An 8,265-nucleotide genomic window follows, 5' to 3' on the forward strand; every position below is an offset into this window, starting at 1 on the left:
GACCTTGTGATTGTAACGAATTTCGTACTGGCAATGTTGCCAGTACCCTCTTGTTATAATACTTTTATTTGCACGCTCCCGATGGGAGTGAATTCCAATGATGAGCCCATATAATCCATTGTGTTCTTAATAACTTTGCAGGTGTTCTATGTACCCTCATTTACTGAAGATTTTTCGGGTGCTTCTTCTGAGAGTGATCGACTCCAACGCATGAAAGCTCGGATCGCCCAGATGGAGAAAGATATGTGTGGTATTTATGCTTTGGCCGCTATTATCAAGAAGAAGGGCGAACTAGCCACCGACGTAGAGCGATATGCTCTTGCTGAGTTGCAGAAGGCCACAGAAAGTTTGAACTGTAAGTGCCATACCTTCCCGTTCCTTAACTTCTGCAATAATAAAGACATCCTCTTATCTTTATTTCCTTCATTGCTTCTTGTAGTCATAGCTCTGAACCCAGCTGAAGAGAACAAGCGTATTCATGAACGCGTGAATGCGTTAACTCATCTATCATCTTTAGATGAGGTTTTCTGGAGGAGTCAATCGAAGGCTTCCACTATCGCAAAGTTTCAAGATCGGGTACAACAGGTACACCGATTTTTCGACAAGTTCTATAGGGGATTAAGGATAATCTGGAAGATAATGTTCCCTTTGAACGAAGTTCCTCCTACGTTGCTGTCTGTTGCGGTCAGAAACCCACCGGCGAGCAGCGACGGGCAACACAGTAGAGCCGGGAACAACTTAGGGCTGCGGCTGGCCCTGGTCCCTCCGAGCGACGGCCCGCAAAGATTCGGCACGCACGTCCGATGCTGGTGCAAGGGCGTGCCACCTGACCTATACCTGGTCAGGAAGGTGATGGATGATGCCTCGCTTAGTTTCCTGCATGGCATACATGTAAACGTTAAATACGAGCCTCGATCGGCTCTCAGGTTGTCTTGTGAATTGGCTCAAAGAGCCGATCCACCCATGATTCGCACGAGGTGTACGAATATATGGTGGTCCTGCTTGATCAGAATAAAGCTAAAACGATCTACGACGATTTAGGGTTTTCACCACATAATCGGAACATCCTACTCGTGATTGAGCCTCGCGGCCACGCACGGTGATCGTAAGCCGACCCTAGACAAGGCCTAAAAACCAACACGAGGTTGATCCCCGGAACATCCTGTCTAGGGCTAGCAAACCTCACCCTACGCGCCGCTGGATCCTTCAACCCTTTGTAAGGCCTAACTATGCAGATATTAAACTAATCCTTGAAGAACAAGGAGCAACCATAACGGATCGGATCTACTAAATAATGATCAAGCGGGGTGCCGCCCCTACACCTAAGATAGGTGTAAGGGCGGCTAGACGTCTCAGGGTTACACGACGATAGCATATGATACGAAGAACAATGCTAACCCTAACACGTCTAAGATAACTACGTTGCTCGCCATCAAAAAGGCTTCAGTACGAGCAATGCATGAACAACGAATAAACTTGTACTGCCTAGATCGCAAGATGCGATCTAGGCAGCATGATGCTTACCCGGAAGAAACCCTCGAGACAAGGGAGTTGGCGATGCGCCTAGATTGGTTTGTGGTGAACATGATTGTTGTTTATTTCATAAACCCTAGATACATATTTATAGTCCGTAGACTTTCTAACGTGGGAATAATCCCAACCGGGCACGAGCCAAACTCTAACTAATCGATACGTATCCTACTATAATACAGATACACGGGCAAACTAGCCCAAACTTTGCATATAAGGCCGATTCACGTATATTCTTCCATGTATATTCTTCAAGCCCATCTTGATCGCGGCCCACCTCTGATTCGGTCAAATTCTGGTGATAACACATGCCCCCTGGTTTTGGAATTGATAATTCCAAAATCACTCTGCTTTTCTTCGTCGGGTCATGTCGTGGCAGAACCGTCGCAGTATCCTTCATCATGATGCTTTGCCTCTTCCACTTCCGCGTGTCCTGGCAATTTTTTTTTTCGTTGGGCACCACTTCCTCGGAAACTGCTATGGCATTGAATTTCCACTATATCCCCTTTTATTTAACCGCTCCAAACAGTTTGCTTCTTTAACTGGCCGATTTAAAATCGGCCTCCATACCTCACTGCCCATCATCCCACATGCTTGGGAAATACTTCTTGAGATGTTGACCATTGATGGCTACTGGGAACTTGACGCCGTCCAACTGCTCCAGCATGTATGCATTACCCTTCAAGGCCTGGACGACTTTGTACGGACCGTGCCAATTAGGAGACCATTTGCCATATGCTTTGTCCTTAGTTCCTAACGGCAACACAGCTTCCCATACTAGATCACCAACTTGAAACTCCTTTGGTCTAACCTTCTTATTGTAAGCATGAGCTACCCTGGCTTTGTTCTCTTTAATCTTCTCCAACGACCAAAGTCTAAGTTCTCGTTGCGTCCTCAATAGTGTCACTCATCAAAGCCGCATATTCTTCAATCTGTTAGATCATTCTGAAACGTGACACGTCTTGATCCAGCCGTAATTTCCCAAGGTAATATGGCTTCCTGTCCATAGACGAGCTGGTATGGCGAAGTTTTTATAGCTCCATGGCATGACATGCGGTAGGCCCACAAAGCTTCTGATAACGTTTCATGCCAATCCCTAGGGTTCTCGTCAATTTTTCTCTTGATCAGCTTGATCAGGCTCTGATTGGATGCTTCAGCTTGCCCGTTGGCTTGAGCATAGTATGGAGATGATCGGATCAGCTTAATCCCCATGTCATCACGTAACTTTCTGAATTCTTTAGAAATAAAGACCGAACCTCCATCGGTCGTGATAGTTTGGGGAATCCCGAACCTATGAATGACGTGTTCTTTCACAAACTTGATCACATCTTCTGATTTCACCTTCGTCATAGGGACGGCCTCCACCCACTTGGTGAAGTAATCTGTAATAACCAAAATCCATTCATGTTTTTTACTCGACGCCGGATGGATTTTCCCGATCATATCCATGCCCCACCCTCGAAACGGCCAAGGCTTGATGGTAGGGTTCATTGCTGACGCGGGTACCATCTGAATCTTCCCGAACATCTGGCACGCTTGGCACCCCTTGTAGTACTTGAAGCAATCTTCAAGCATGGTGGGCCAATAAAACCCCGATCGCCTAATTAGCCACTTCATCTTATGAGCCGACCGGTGAGTTCCACAGCGCCTTCATGCACCTCATGTAAGAGCCGATTAGACTCAGCTTGGTCCCGTGCACTTGAGTAGTAACCCTTCCAACGTCCCGTAGAACATGTCGTCTCCTATGAGGACATACTTCATGGCCTTGTATCTTATCCGTTTAGGTGCCCCCGAGCCGAATCTTTTAAGTAATTGAAGATTTCGGCTCTCCAATCATCCTGTTCCGAGAACCGCACCGAACTTCTGACCCGTCCGATATGTCCTTATAGCCTCGACGCCATTTGTGCGAGATCGTTGGCCTCGGTGTTTTGGGATCTTGGGACCCAATTAAAGTTGATGTACCGAAACTGTGTCATCAACTCACGGCATTCCATCCAATATGGGAAAAGCGATTCACTCTCGCACTTATATTCATCCGTGAGCTGGTTAATCACCAACTTTGAGTCTCCAAAAAGCTCTACCACTTCTGCCCCAGCTTCTAGCAGCAACTCCATTCCCTTACGCACTGCCTCATATTCAGCGACATTGTTGGTGCAAGGGGTAGATAGTCTGATGGAAAAGGAGTACGTTGCCCCCCGAGGCCACACGAGCAGAATGCCGATGCCACAACCATCGTCACAAGCCGACCCATCGAAGAACATAGCCCATGCATGTATAGATAGTGCTGCTATATTGGTATTCATCCGTTCAGCTATAAGATCGGCCAACGCTTGTCCCTTGACTGCTTTCGCAGGCTGATACCGAAGATCGAACTCCGACAACGCAAACATCCACTTACCAAGTCGGCCTTTCCAAACAGGGGCCGACAGCATGTGCTTGACAACGTCTGACTTGCATATGACGATGATCTCTGCCGTCAAAAGGATGTGATGAAGCTTGGTGCAGGTGAAGAACATGCAAAGGCAAAGCTTCTCGACCTCAGGATACCTTGTCTCCGCGTCCAACATCCTTCTGCTGAGGTAGAAAACGACCTTTTCAACACCCTCATAGAGTTGCACCACCACCGAAGCGATGGACGTGTCAGCCTACCGACAAGTAGATATAGAACGGCCTGTCTTGTTGGGGCGGAACTAGCACGAGCGGCATCGTCGGATACCGCTTAATCTCATCAAACGCCCGTCGCCGTTCTGCCCCCGGTGAAACTCGTCGTCAGATTTAATTTTCACCAGTGCTATGAACGGCTCGATTCGTCCTGACAGATTAGAGATGAATCGTCGGACAAAATTGATCTTGCCGATGAGACGTTGGAGTTCCTTCTTCGTGGTGGGCGGCTGCATGGTACGCACCGCCTCTTGACTTTTCAGGCCGATCTCAATTCCCCGTTCATGAACCAGAAAACCTAGGAACTGACCAGCCGTCACACCAAAAGCACACTTCTTCGGATTCATTCTCAGTCCGAACTTCCGAGTTCGGTCTAGGATGCGCCGTAAATCATCCAAGTGTCCCTCCATGGAGACAGATTTGACTACCACGTCGTCGATGTAGATTTCCACCAACTTGCCGATCAGATCGTGAAATATATAATTCATGGCTCGTTGGTACGTTGCACCAGCATTCTTCAACCCAAAGGTCATGACTACATATTCAAACAAGCCTACCGCCCCGGTACTCGAATGCGGTCTTGTGTATATCTTCTGGAGCCATGAAGATTTGGTTATAGCCGGCGTTGCCATCCATGAAGCTCAACACCTTGTGGCCAGCAGCCGCATTGATCAACGTTTCGCCACGTGCATCGGATACTCATCTTTTGGAGTGGCTCGTTGAGATCTCGGAAATCGATGGCCACACGCCATCGGCCGTCCTTCTTCTCTACAGGAACGATACTGGAGATCCACTCAGCATACCTGCATGGCCTGATGAACCCGGCGGCCAACATCTTCTCGATCTCTTTCTTGACTTCTTCCAGAATTTCGGCCTTCATCTGACGTGCTCGTTGTTGGAACGGCCGAAATCCTTTCTTAAGGGGGAGCCGATGTTCAATGATGCTCCTGTCTAACCCAGGCATCTCTGTGTAATCCCATGCAAAGCAATCTGGGTATTCTTTTAACAGAGCTATCATCTGACCCCTGAGATATGGATCTAACTTCTTGCTGATAAAAGTCGATCGCGGCTTATCCCCAGGACCGATGTCGACTTCCTCTAGCTCATCAGCCGATGTAAACCCATACCCTAGCTTCCCGTCACCTGTGAGGTCGACACCAAATGCAGGGAGAGCGTGTGGTACGGATAATACGGGCCGATTGCTGGAATCGGCCTTCATCTTGATTGTAACCAGGATTTTTTGGAAGTGTCGGGACCGATCGCGTGGAACGGCTTCCTCCTTGTCCTCGCTATGAGAGCAGCTGCCCTCGTCTCTGTCCTTACCAGGGTGGCGCCCAAGTCCTACCATGTTGATGTTGCACGAGAATCTTGGCTGGCACCTCCCAGGGTACGTGCATTCCACCATGTCAACGGCGTATGCCGGTGACTTCGGCACTTCTGGTGCTGCCAACGTGAATGGCAGCGGTGGACGGGACTGGAGTGGCATCTCTCCTTGGTAAGTCCCGAGAGCTGGTCCTGACGGAGAGTACTGATGCCTCATGATTTCCTGGATCACCCGAAGAGCGACACGCTCCAAAGTGTTCACCAGGCTCTCAGAATGGCGGTGCAGCGAGTGAGCTACCATGTAGTTAATCTCCTGACGCAGGGACCTGGTGCGTTCTTCTGACGGGGCGGACAGGTCCACTCCATCGAGCGCGCCTTCAGGTGAGAACCCTTTCCACCTGACGCCATGTGAGCGGGTTCTGTGAAAAGAGCCGATGAGGTCGGCTTCGAGGATTGCTTTGACCTCGTCATACTTCTTCTTGAGCTCCTCGGTCAAATCCTCGTACGTGATCGGAGTGCCGTCCGCCATCTCGGATGTAGATGGCGATGCGGTTGATGTCGAAGATCGTCCCACCGGGCGTGCCGAATGTGTTGCGGTCGAAACCCACCGGCGAGCAGCGACGGGCAACACAAGAGAGCCGGGAACAACTTAGGGCTGCGGCTGGCCCCGGTCCCTCCGAGCGACGGCCCGCAAAGACTTCGGCACGCACGTCCGATGCCGGTGCAAGGGCGTGCCACCTGACCTATACCCGGTCGTGAAGGTGATGGATGATGCCTCGCTTAGTTTCCCGCATGGCATACACGTAAACATTAAATACGAGCCTCGATCGGCTCTCGAGTTGTCCCGTGAATCGGCTCAAAGAGCCGATCCACCCATGATTCGCACGAGGTGTACGAATATATGGTGGTCCCGCTTGATCGAATAAAGCTAAAACGATCTACGACGATTTAGGGTTTTCACCGCATAATCGGAACATCCTACTCGTGATTGAGCCTCGCGGCCACGCACGGTGATCGTAAGCCGATCCTAGACAAGGCCTAAAAACCAACACGAGGTTGATCCCCGGAACATCCTGTCTAGGGCTAGCAAACCTCACCCTACGCGCCGCTGGATCCTTCAACCCTTTGTAAGGCCTAACTATGCAGATATTAAACTAATCCTTGAAGAACAAGGAGCAACCATAACGGATCGGATCTACTAAATAATGATCAAGCGGGTGCCGCCCCTACACCTAAGATAGGTGTAAGGGCGGCTAGACGTCTCAGGGTTGCACGACGATAGCATATGATACGAAGAACAATGCTAACCCTAACACGTCTAAGATAACTACGTTGCTCGCCATCAAAAAGGCTTCAGTACGAGCAACGCATGAACAACGAATAAACTTGTACTGCCTAGATCGCAAGATGCGATCTAGGCAGCATGATGCTTACCCGGAAGAAACCCTCGAGACAAGGGAGTTGGCAATGCGCCTAGATTGGTTTGTGGTGAACGTGATTGTTGTTTATTTCATAAACCCTAGATACATATTTATAGTCCGTAGACTTTCTAACGTGGGAATAATCCCAACCGTGCACGAGCCAAACTCTAACTAATCGATACGTATCCTACTATATTACAGATACACGGGCAAACTAGCCCAAACTTTGCATATAAGGCCGATTCACGTATATTCTTCCATGTATATTCTTCAAGCCCATCTTGATCGCGGCCCACCTCTGATTCGGTCAAATTCTGGTGATAACACTGTCTTTAATGTCAAAATTCAGCAATACAAGGAAGATCCGAAGCTTGATTCGAGCACAACTTATTGCGGGAGCTAAAGTTGTTTTTTCTCTTGTTCTTGTACGGCATCCTTCCGCAGACTTGATGACAATTGCCAATGCCGATGGTGAACTAGGACCTCTCTATCCGAAGGTGGAGGTTCCTGCTACCATCGTTATTGAAAGACTTGAAGATTCTTCAATAGCAGCCGAAGAAAAGGAGATTTCGCAAAAATAGTTCTGAGCTATGTTCCTGTTGCAAAGAAAATACTTCAATACTTGTGGCATCCGATTGTTCGGATGCGTTAGAATAAAAAAAATTCAACGACAAGTGTATATATGTACCCCCTTTTTGTAATTATGTTCGATGCCGTTGGCAAGTTTTTAGTATGGATGGAGTAAATCTTAATTACTCGCTTTACATCTGTATTATGATGTATATGTCGAGGGTACTCCTCGGCAATGCCCTCCGTTTGGGGCTTAGGGTTGATGGAATCCTGTACGCTGACACGAGACATCGGTTAACAGACAATCGGGGAGAGCGATTTACCCAGGTTCGGGGCCCTTGATGAGGTAAAACCCTTACGTCCTGCCTGTCTGATCTTGATTATAAAAGTATTGGGTTACAATGGGGTGCCGAATGTTTCGGCTGTGATCTCGTCGAGAAGCTAAGTACTATAGGAACCTAGCTCTGGACTTATGGTGGCTAAAGCTGCTAAGATTGATCGTGTCCCTCGGCAGCCCCTCTCCTGTCCCTTATATAGGGGGCCAGGTCTCAAGAGATCTGTCCGGGTACGACTAGGTTACAAAAGACCCTAGTTCTAAACTTTCCTTGTTCGATTCGCTTCTTCGTCTTGTTCTTCAAGGAATCTTGTTCGGCACTGACGTAGTGACCCACCTTGCCATCGGGTGTCTTCATGGGCCTCCAGTTGGGCCGTACAGGATAGGGCAATAACAGTTACCCGAAGGGTAATGCCCACGTCAGTA

This window comes from Lolium rigidum, chromosome 7 (assembly GCF_022539505.1).
Source record: "Lolium rigidum isolate FL_2022 chromosome 7, APGP_CSIRO_Lrig_0.1, whole genome shotgun sequence".
NCBI lineage: Eukaryota > Viridiplantae > Streptophyta > Magnoliopsida > Poales > Poaceae > Lolium > Lolium rigidum.